This window comes from Nanorana parkeri, unplaced genomic scaffold (assembly GCF_000935625.1).
Source record: "Nanorana parkeri isolate BGI_ZX_2015 unplaced genomic scaffold, ASM93562v1 scaffold1303, whole genome shotgun sequence".
In the NCBI taxonomy this organism is placed as follows: domain Eukaryota; kingdom Metazoa; phylum Chordata; class Amphibia; order Anura; family Dicroglossidae; genus Nanorana; species Nanorana parkeri.
The window spans coordinates 272,291-282,331 of NW_017307571.1; the positions used below are offsets into that span (position 1 = coordinate 272,291).

The 10,041-nt window shown below is 43.5% G+C and overlaps 1 protein-coding gene across 1 annotated transcript in view; it reads left to right on the forward strand.

Moving 5' to 3' along the window:
* Positions 1–6,437: 6,437 nt before the first annotated feature.
* The window catches only part of RCAN3 (RCAN family member 3), a 20,941-nt gene continuing 17,337 nt past the window's right edge, over positions 6,438–10,041 (forward strand). Inside the window, exon 1 of the mRNA XM_018569205.1 lies at positions 6,438–6,514. The gene's annotated coding sequence lies outside the window, so the exon portion shown is untranslated. The remainder of the gene's footprint in view (positions 6,515–10,041) is intronic.

Sequence of the window (10,041 nt, forward strand, 5' to 3'; positions counted from 1 at the left end):
TTATTACACAAAGCACCTGTTTTTTTTTTCTTTTTGTTTTTTTACAAAATTTCCCATCACTTACTATCTTGACAGTAAGTAAGGGGAAAATCTCCCCAATCTTATAGCAGTCTTATAGCCCCAATACAATGGCTATAAGACTGTAACCGAGGCTATAAGCCAGGGGCTGGCAACTCTGGCCCTCAAGTTGTGCTTTAAAGAAGAGCCAGGAACTCCAGGAAAACTTTTTTTTTCTTAACCCTTGCAGTGGGGCTAACCCCATACTGCAAGGGTTAAGTGCTCGCTTGTGTATGTGCTAAAATAAAATTGTCACAGCGCTCCCTCCTGCCTTTCTCCTCCACTGCAGCATTGGAATCTTCCTCCGCATCCTCCGGTATAGACATGATGATTTACGGGACCTTAGAATTGCTGCAGAGGAGGGGGAGTGAGTCTGGAAGGACCACTTTAGGAACACGTCAGCTCAGAGCATCAGGTGAGTATAACTTTTTTTTTTTTTTTTTTTTACCTAGACAAAAATGAGCAGTTAACCCTTACAGTGTGGGGGTAACCGCACTGCAAGGATTAATAATAAAAAACATTTTCCTGGGGTTCTTAAACTACAATTCCCAACATGCTTCTGTATCTGGGAGTTATGCCTGTAGCTGCCACTCTTGCAATGGCTCATTTGACTTGTAGTTCTACAACAGCTGTAGTTGTCCACCCCTGCTGTAAGCCTTTCTAGCTCTATTCAAAATTAACTTAAAGTTTTGGCAGGAATTGGGACTTTAAAGTAGCAAAAGATTAAGCTGAACCCTGGGTAAAACAGCTTTAATATATTTCTTAGTAGCCACAAAGGATATAGATCTATTTTGTGTGCACCAAAATTCCTTTGCAAACTCTGTTACTATCTTGTAACAATAGTGGTGACATCACCCATATATTGTATATACCCTGTGTATAGAGCAGAGCTGTTGGAGGAATCCAGTAGACTCCACTCACTACATGCTGCCTGCAGAAAACTACGGGGAAGACCAGTCACCTTGCACAAGGAGAGCGAGCAGCCGTGACTGGTCTTAATACAGGAAGCTCCTGCACAGAGGGTTACTACACAGATCTGGAATGAATACACAGAGCACAACAAAATTCAAGTACGAGTATTCATGCCTCTTGTGTTTAGAAAATATTTGGTTTTACCGGAGTTCAGCTTTAAAATCGCCCTTAAAGTCTTGGCTCTACAAAAGGCTCTTCCTCTCATCTCACTGAATGGTCAACCAGAAGCTATGACATGAGACAGTTCAGCTTGGGTGTTTTATAAAGGCCAGACTTCCATCATTGGAGCCTGTAGGCACCCAGGTTTTAGTGGCTAAGCACCACTCTTCTACTAAAGGTGGCCACACATATTGATTTAAACATTTAATCAATCATTCAATGCAGCTAAACTGATCGGATTTGAGCGAGGGCTGGATCACACCCTGTGTTGCACCAATGTGCATGTTAATGCAACACATGTTAATGCAACACATGTTAATGCACTTTTGTTCATTAGCCAAGGCAATGCTGCACCAACGCACATGTGTTGCAGCACACCACAAAAATGCTGCTTGTACATTTTTTGTTCATTCTGTTGCGTTGGTAGCCCAGTCACACAGCTACATGAATAAGATGTTAAAATATATAGTTGATAATACTGAAGCAAAACTCAATTTGTGCTTTGGTAAAAAAAATTATCCTCTTTTAAGATTGTGTTCCTCAAACTGGTGACTAGGATTGTCTGTGTACAATAGTCCAGGGCTCAAAATTTCAAGTCCTGAGCTACTAGCCAGGCCTTAAAAGTTTTACTCCCCACCAGTTGCCCCATCTAACCCCTACCCTGCCCCGGACTTAACTCCGCCAGGTCAGTAATGTGACGCACAGCGCAAAGGTCAGTAATGTGACGCGCAGAGTTCGGAGTGACGCGCAGAGTTCGGAGTGACGCACAGCGCAGAGTTCGGAGTGACGCACGGGTCAGAGTGATGCGCAGAGGTCAGTGTGACGCACAGTGTAAGGAAGAAACAAAAGGGACTTACAGTGCACTTAGAGGCACCTGAATACCAGCTTTCTCCTGGTGGGGGGGGTTGGGGTGGAGGTCGGTGCAGAGATCCTCCATGTACCTTCTTTTCCCTGCTAACTTTCTGGATGGCCGGTCTCACCGTCTCTGCAGTCTTCCTCCCAGCCTGGCAGCTGAGGTGGGCGGAGGAAGCGGCAGAAGACGGCGAATGTCATCGAGGAGCGCCACCGGCGGGACCAGAGATGGGACACTAACACCACGGCGATCGTTCCCTTGTGTTCTCTCTTCTCATCGGACGCTCTGTAGCTACAGCGGCCGATGAGAAGAGAGAACAGAAGCGAGCAATTGCCGCGGCGGTAGTGTCCCATCTCTGGTCCCGCCGGCGGCGCTCCTCGATGAGATGAGTGGAAATTTTGAGGCCTGCAATAGTCACTTGATCAGTCAAACAGGTTTGAAAAAACGAAATCAAAGGGAAAATCTGCATCCCTAAGACTCCTGCCTGTATACCACTGTAAATAAAAGGCTTACTTCATTAAACCTAAAGCCAGATCTGGGATGCCTGAAATTTCCTGGAAAAATCACCCCGTCACACAACATGAAATGAGATTTGTAGAGATGCAGTGTCTGCACTCTGCATTTAAAATAATGTGATCAGAATTTTTATTTTTAAAATAATGTATAAGATTATAATATATAGAAAGGGAGCGCAGGGCGGTAGTAATTGTCATTGGTCATAAAAATACAATTAGCGGCTGCACTGCCGGTTGACCTGAAGCTTAAAGTGACATTTACCTCAGGAGTTAAATCTTACAAATTGCATTCAAGTACATTACCTATTAAGCGAGCAATTGCCGCGGCGGTAGTGTCCCATCTCTGGTCCCGCCGGCGGCGCTCCTCGATGAGATGAGTGGAAATTTTGAGGCCTGCAATAGTCACTTGATCAGTCAAACAGGTTTGAAAAAACGAAATCAAAGGGAAAATCTGCATCCCTAAGACTCCTGCCTGTATACCACTGTAAATAAAAGGCTTACTTCATTAAACCTAAAGCCAGATCTGGGATGCCTGAAATTTCCTGGAAAAATCACCCCGTCACACAACATGAAATGAGATTTGTAGAGATGCAGTGTCTGCACTCTGCATTTAAAATAATGTGATCAGAATTTTTATTTTTAAAATAATGTATAAGATTATAATATATAGAAAGGGAGCGCAGGGCGGTAGTAATTGTCATTGGTCATAAAAATACAATTAGCGGCTGCACTGCCGGTTGACCTGAAGCTTAAAGTGACATTTACCTCAGGAGTTAAATCTTACAAATTGCATTCAAGTACATTACCTATTAACAGAAATGTATCTTATTTGTATAGTATATCGCACAGCTGTAGATCATCAAATCATCTCTGAATTCATGCTGACACTGTCCTTCTGGAGGGTGGCTACATTTGTTCTCCATGGTCCCTGTGTGTGTTGTAAAGTAGCCACTGCTCCAAGCTTCCTCTTGATGGACTACATTCTCAGGTTTAGTTTACTAATTTAAATTGAGATTATAGTCCATCTCGGGAGTGAGCTTTGAGCAGTGGCTACCTTACAACACACACAGAGACCATAGGAAACAAAAGTAGCCACCCTCCAGAAGGAAGGACAGTGTCTGCATGAATGCTAAACCAATACACCGCGCTATCTCCCCTTATTGTGAAACAATTGAATATAACCCATAAACCTCCAAATAGACAATAAAACAACCCAAAACATACCTAAGTGTGTATACCACCATATATCAAGCGTACACATAAAATACAATATGTATGATGCAAAAAATATTGCTCAAGGTTCCGGTCAACAGGTATGAGTGCTGGTCTGTCCCAACATGCCCCCAGTGGCATAGTGGTATGTCTGTGTGTCATACGGTATCGGGTGCAAAAGCAGGCCCCACTTGACAAGGCTCCTTACAACTTAAACCTCAATTGCCAACTCAATCTTTATGTTCCAAGGCAGGACAGCATGGAAGGATTCCTGAGTATACTTTCCACTCTGCCAGTCACTCCTCACCTCTCTTGTGGTTGCAGCTTGCTTCATCTAGGCCAGAACAGGACATCACTTCCAACCCGCATCTTCAGGGTTTGCTCACAGGAGGGAAGATTTCAGCAGCACTTCAATCCTTAGGCCCACAGGCCTAAGAGAGACAGTTTTCACAGCGGCATTCTTACAAGGCAGAATGCCAGGAGAGAAGACCATGTGCCAGGAAATGTCTTAAATATTTTATATTTTTTCTGCTAGCTCACCAGGCCCCCCCACCCTGGTAATTGACCATGTCACTAAACATCCATAACTCAGAATGGCACTTCTCTGGCCCACCCAGCTGGAGCAAGCTCAAACAGCAAGTGATTAAAAGTGCACTCTATGCTTACAAAACACTAAGGGCTCAGTCACACTAGATGCAGTGCGTTCCGGCCTGATTTTGGCCGGAACGCACTGCCTCGCATTGCGGCCAGCTCACTTGTTAGTGGGGTAGGAGGGGGCGTGGCGGGCCATTCAAGTGAACACGCCCTCTGTACGCAATGCGATCCGCACGGGATCGCAAGGCACATTGTGCCTGCGGTCCGGCCCTGTGCGATGCGATCAAAATAGTGCTTGTAGCATTTTGAGCGCACCGCACAGGTTCGGACCGCAGTGCGTTCCGGCCAAAATCGGGCCGGAACGCACTGCATCTAGTGTGACTGAGCCCTTATAGGCACACGCAGACAGGCTGACTACAGCCCTCTGTTTCCTACAGATGCAGAATCAAAAAGGATAAAGATGGAATTTAGGAAAATATTACATTCCTACATATTTTGCACTGAAATATTTTCTGTAGTTTCTGCTGTATTAGTTGGCTGTCAAAGTGGTCCTGAGCCACCAGTTCCTGATCACTTACAGTGACCAGGAGCAGTCGGTGACAGCTAAGTCACTGTACAGGGAGTGTGCGTACAGCAAAGACATCCAAACCTGCAAAAACCCATTTCAGGAAAAGGTGCCCTCTCCACAACCCCCAAACGCCTCTCCGCCCCCCCATCTCCCCTAAGGAGAACTTCAGGTCCAACTCTGCTAATTGACAGCAGCAGAATTTGAAATGGCCAATAGCAGCCTAGCTATTCATTCCCCTGCTATCTGTTGTTTTTTCTTGTTGTTTTTATTCTTCCGGCGGCCGCTGTCATTATACAAAAACAGGCAGGGGGATCCTGGAAAGGTTTACACTGCTAGACAGAGCAGAGTAAACCTTTCCAAGATAAAATGTTTGACACGGACGTGAGGGAGACTCCCGGAACATCCATGAGAGAGTTGGGATGTCTGGTACACCCTGCAAGGTGATGCATATATGTGTTATGGTGGCAGGAAGTTGTTTAAAAAATATTTGTTTACAGTATATCTAATTACATAATTATAATTTTAAAACATACCCTGGAGAACTGGGCTGACTTCGCAGTTGGCTATCGGCTCTTAATGAGATCCTAATAGGTTGGACTTGATGGACTAATGTCTTTATTCAACCTCAAATACTATGTAACTATGTAATATTGGACCAAGAAGATAAATGGGCTTTGCTTTCACTTTTTAAAAGAAATTCATGATAGCCTCAATGCTTCTGACATTGCTAACTCCTCCTCCTGAAAAATGCTAATAGCCTTGCCTTTTATATGGCCCCTCTCGCTTTGGTATGTAAGCACTAGACCTGGGACGAGTATACAAATAATGTGACATTTTTATTTTAGAATCTGGATACTTCTTTTGGGTCTTCAAAAGTATTAAAGCCAGTGGGTCAGCATAACAGCCTCGCAAATCAAATCAGTTTGGGTTTTTTTTTTTTACATTGTAGCAGTCAAAACGGTGAAAGAAGAAATTCTGCAGGTTACTATAATTTGGACAATTATGTTTCACTGTTATATGAGTCAATATTTGATTGAACTAGGTTTAAATGTTTTTAGAAAGACAAAAACACAGCAAAACGATCATGTTCAAACATCCAGTTTCCAGCTGAGGCATGGTATTGGTATTATTTCAAGTTTTCCTTATTATGAGGACTCATTTTGTCTATAGTCAGGTATTTACATGCTATTTCGCGTTTTTCACCAGTAGGTGTCACTATTACCCACTTTATGGTACTATAACTATATCAGCAGTGCTGATCATTGAACAAAATATAATGATATTGCGCTATAATGCTTTGACCCTTGGCTATTGCAGTTCTGATACCCCAATGTTGTTTATTTTTAGCAGCTCGACTTCTCAATAAGTGCCATATTTACAGCAGTTCCTGTATTTGGAATGCACGGTTAAACACGTCCTGTATTTGGAATGCAAGGTTATAGCACTTCCTGTGTTTGGAATGCAAGGTTAAGCACTTCCGGTATTTGGAACGCATGGCCTATTACATCACTTCTGGTTTCCGGGATCTGATGATTGCGATCATCAGCTGTGTCTTTGGCAGCTGAGAGGGATCATGTACTCTAGGTAGGGTGTTTATGTATTTCTTCTTCTTCCCCTAATCTTGGTGGTCCTTATAAAATGGCTTTAAGCCACAGAACGTGTGCAGTCTGAACAATGTTGACTGGCAGGATTGCCCTGGACACCCACTTTTTTTCTTATTTGGCTATTGGATATGCTATTTTATTTGTTTATTAATATATTATGTAGCTCAGTGTGATCATTTATATGTGTATTGTGGGTTAGTTATCCTGGTATATACTGTGTCACTATCTGATTTAAATGTATTTATGATTGGTGCTTCTCACCCTATTTGCACCCCAGTCTACCAGTGCTTGCCATTAATTATGCACTGTTTTGGGGTAATATATTTCTAGGCTATGTATACATTGCATGTCCTTTTTTTTCTATTTGTTTTTGGCAAATTCTTTGTATTTGGGGTAACTGTTAAAAAAAAAAAAAACAGGTCTGCTTTAAATGATATGTATAAAGGAAATATAAAATCTCAAAAGCTTTATATAAGCTGTAACGTTATATAAAATACCTGCTGATCCTGCCCTAAAGGTACATTTTCAGGCACTTCCTGTATAGGGTGACTACATGCACTCCCAATTGCTCTTCTGCATTGTCACCTATCGCGCTTTCAATCTAGAAGATATGTCGTCTGCACACCGTTCTGCTTCGGAATATCATTTTTATTCGCATTCCATTAGCGTGACATATAGATATCACGCTTGCAAGTACCCTTTTTCAGCACACATTACACAGACATTGTCCACCGTTGTCACCATCAGGAAATCTGCATTGAGAAAAGCCATACCGCAATTCCTGAACTGCCTATACATATACCTGAAGTGACTGAGGCTGCGGGAGATCAGCAGCATTGAGATGCAGCAAAGGATAGGCTTTTCATGAAAAAATAAGACAGTTTATGATACACCCTGCTTTAGCAAACTAAATCTCCTTCATTTAGAGTTCATGTCTACTTTAAGCGGGGTGCATGTCTTTAGCAGTGCAGTACCGGTTTTGTTGTTCTATAGCTTCAGCGATATACTTTGTTCCAACTAACAGGAAACGCTGATGATCACATCTTGGCAAAGAGCACAAACGGCACTGAAAAAAACAAACATTTAGACCCCTACTATATGGTGCTCTGTGACACAGAAATAAAATATATAATATAGCCATTGGAATCGGGCATGTTTCTGTCAGCTGTGCTTACTTACCACCACAAGATGGCTCTGTCACATGGAAACCTTGTCTGTTTTCTGAACAGGAAGATGCCTGTTTTCCCAACAATGTATTAAATGTGCATTGTGCCTGATGATCGATCGATCGATCAATCAATCTCTGCATTGTGGGAGGTGAGAAGAGTGTGCTTGGTTGGTATTCCCTTATGTGACAGATTAGAGTTTTTTGGGACATAGGTGGGGGGGTTGTTAATATGGTACTCCTAGGGTGAAGGGTGACAGAAATCGTGTGCACTGCCCCACAGTTCACAGCAATATGTTAGTGACACTAAACTCAGGAGTAAACCCTTAAAAATAATTCAAGTACCCTAACTATTAACAAAAATGTTATCTTATTTGTGTATCACTCGGCTGTAGATCCTCAAATCATCTCTGAATTGGTGCTGACACTGTCCTTCCTTCTGGGGGATGGCTACCTTCGCTCCCCATGGTCCCTGTGTGTGTTGTATAGTAGACACCGCTCCAAGCTCACTCCTGTGATGGAATACAATCTCAATACAAATTAGTAAACTAAATGAGAGATTGTAGTCCATCACGACATTGAGCTTGGAGCGGTGGCTACTTTACAATTCACACAGGGACCATGGGGAACACAAGTAGCTACACCTACCTTAAAAAAAATGTACATAAACTATTAACAGTAAAAAAGTTACAAATCTAATTTTTAATTTACAAAACAACTCTACATCTTCTACATTGTCAACTGCCTCCATGATCCTCTGCTGGAGCCCCCCAAACATCATGAGCAAATAGCGACTCTCTAGAAGTCAATCTTTACATAGGGCTTGGCATTTTCCCTATGTGACAGTGCTTGGTCCCTGCGATGGGTTACTAAGGATTTAGCACCCTGAGTTTCAGGGCTCTTGGGGTTTCCTGGAATAAAGCTACAGAACTGGCAAGTTCCTAGGTTTGCACACATGCTGAAAGTGGAGTGGTAACACCCCTGTTATAGTAGGAGTAGCAGAGGGCAGGCAACGGACCAGGGCTAGAAACTATAGTGAGAATATCTTGATGCTGAATTTCCAGAGAGATTTAATAGGGCCACATGTGACTCAGCCCACCAGACCCCCATATACACTGAGTGGCCAGATTATTATGACCACCCCATCAGTACTTCGTTGGGCCACGAGATGACTTTGTTGGGCCGCCTCGTGACTCCACGAGATGTTGAAAGGTAATGCGAGGAATCTGACACTGCACTGTTGCCCTTCTGTTGTCTTGTACCAGTCTTGCCACTCTCCGTTCTGCCCTAACATTGACTAGTCGCTGACGGCCACAATTCGCACGGTCAGGCCTAGATTTTCGGCTGACAGTCCAGTCTTTAAACACTTTAACAACAGCTGCTCTTGAACATTTAACGAATTCTGCTGTTTTGTTGATACTCGCTCCATGGCTTGAGCGCCAACAATCATCCCACGTTTAAAGGCTGTTAAATTGCGTTGTTTACCCGTATCTTCAGAAAAAAAAATCACTTCTGTCGTGGTAAACAACCTGCTTCCCTATTTATAATGGTCTGGCCCTCTAGCAACTTTAGCATGAAATTATAGCTAATTTGCCTACAAATGTCAGGTGGTCATAATAATCTGGCCACTCAGTGTATATTGCTATAATATGGCATATAGCAGTGGTTCTCAACCTTTCTAGGGCCGGGACCCCTTGGTAACATTTGCCAAGTTGTGGTGACCCCCAACGGTAAAATTTAGGGTTGACGCGGCTGCTGCAGCGACATCTGGCGGTGTGGCGGGAGAACTGACACTGCTGCGCTAGGAGAGGGCTGACGAGGACTCTCGCCTAGCACAGCAGAAATCGCACAGCGACCCCCCCACAGGTTGAGAACCACTGTTGTAACAGCTAAAATGGAAAACCATATAACACAAGCCGAGGGTGTCAGCTTTTCTTATTAATAATAATGATGATAATAATCACTAGATGGGGACCTGATGGAGAACTGCAGGTCCCCCTCTGCTGATTGACAGCAGCAGTGGGCGGGTGCAATAGCTAGTTTGCTATTGCAAAGTGAAATAGCCAATAGGAATCTAGCAATGCATTCCAATGCTGATTTATTTATTTTTTTCTGACTTACGGCGGCCGGGGCTCCGATGTCAGAAATAAAAAAAAAAACGATCGCAGCGAAAGGTTTACTCTGCTCGATCGAGCAGATTAAACCTTTCCGGGAAAAAAGTGTTTCTCTCCCAGGCGGCCGGGAGCTGCTATCTAATAGTGGGAGACTCCCGGCGACCCCTGCCAAATTGTCATTCGACCCCCGAAGGGGTCCCGACCCACAGGTTGAGAACTGCTGGCATA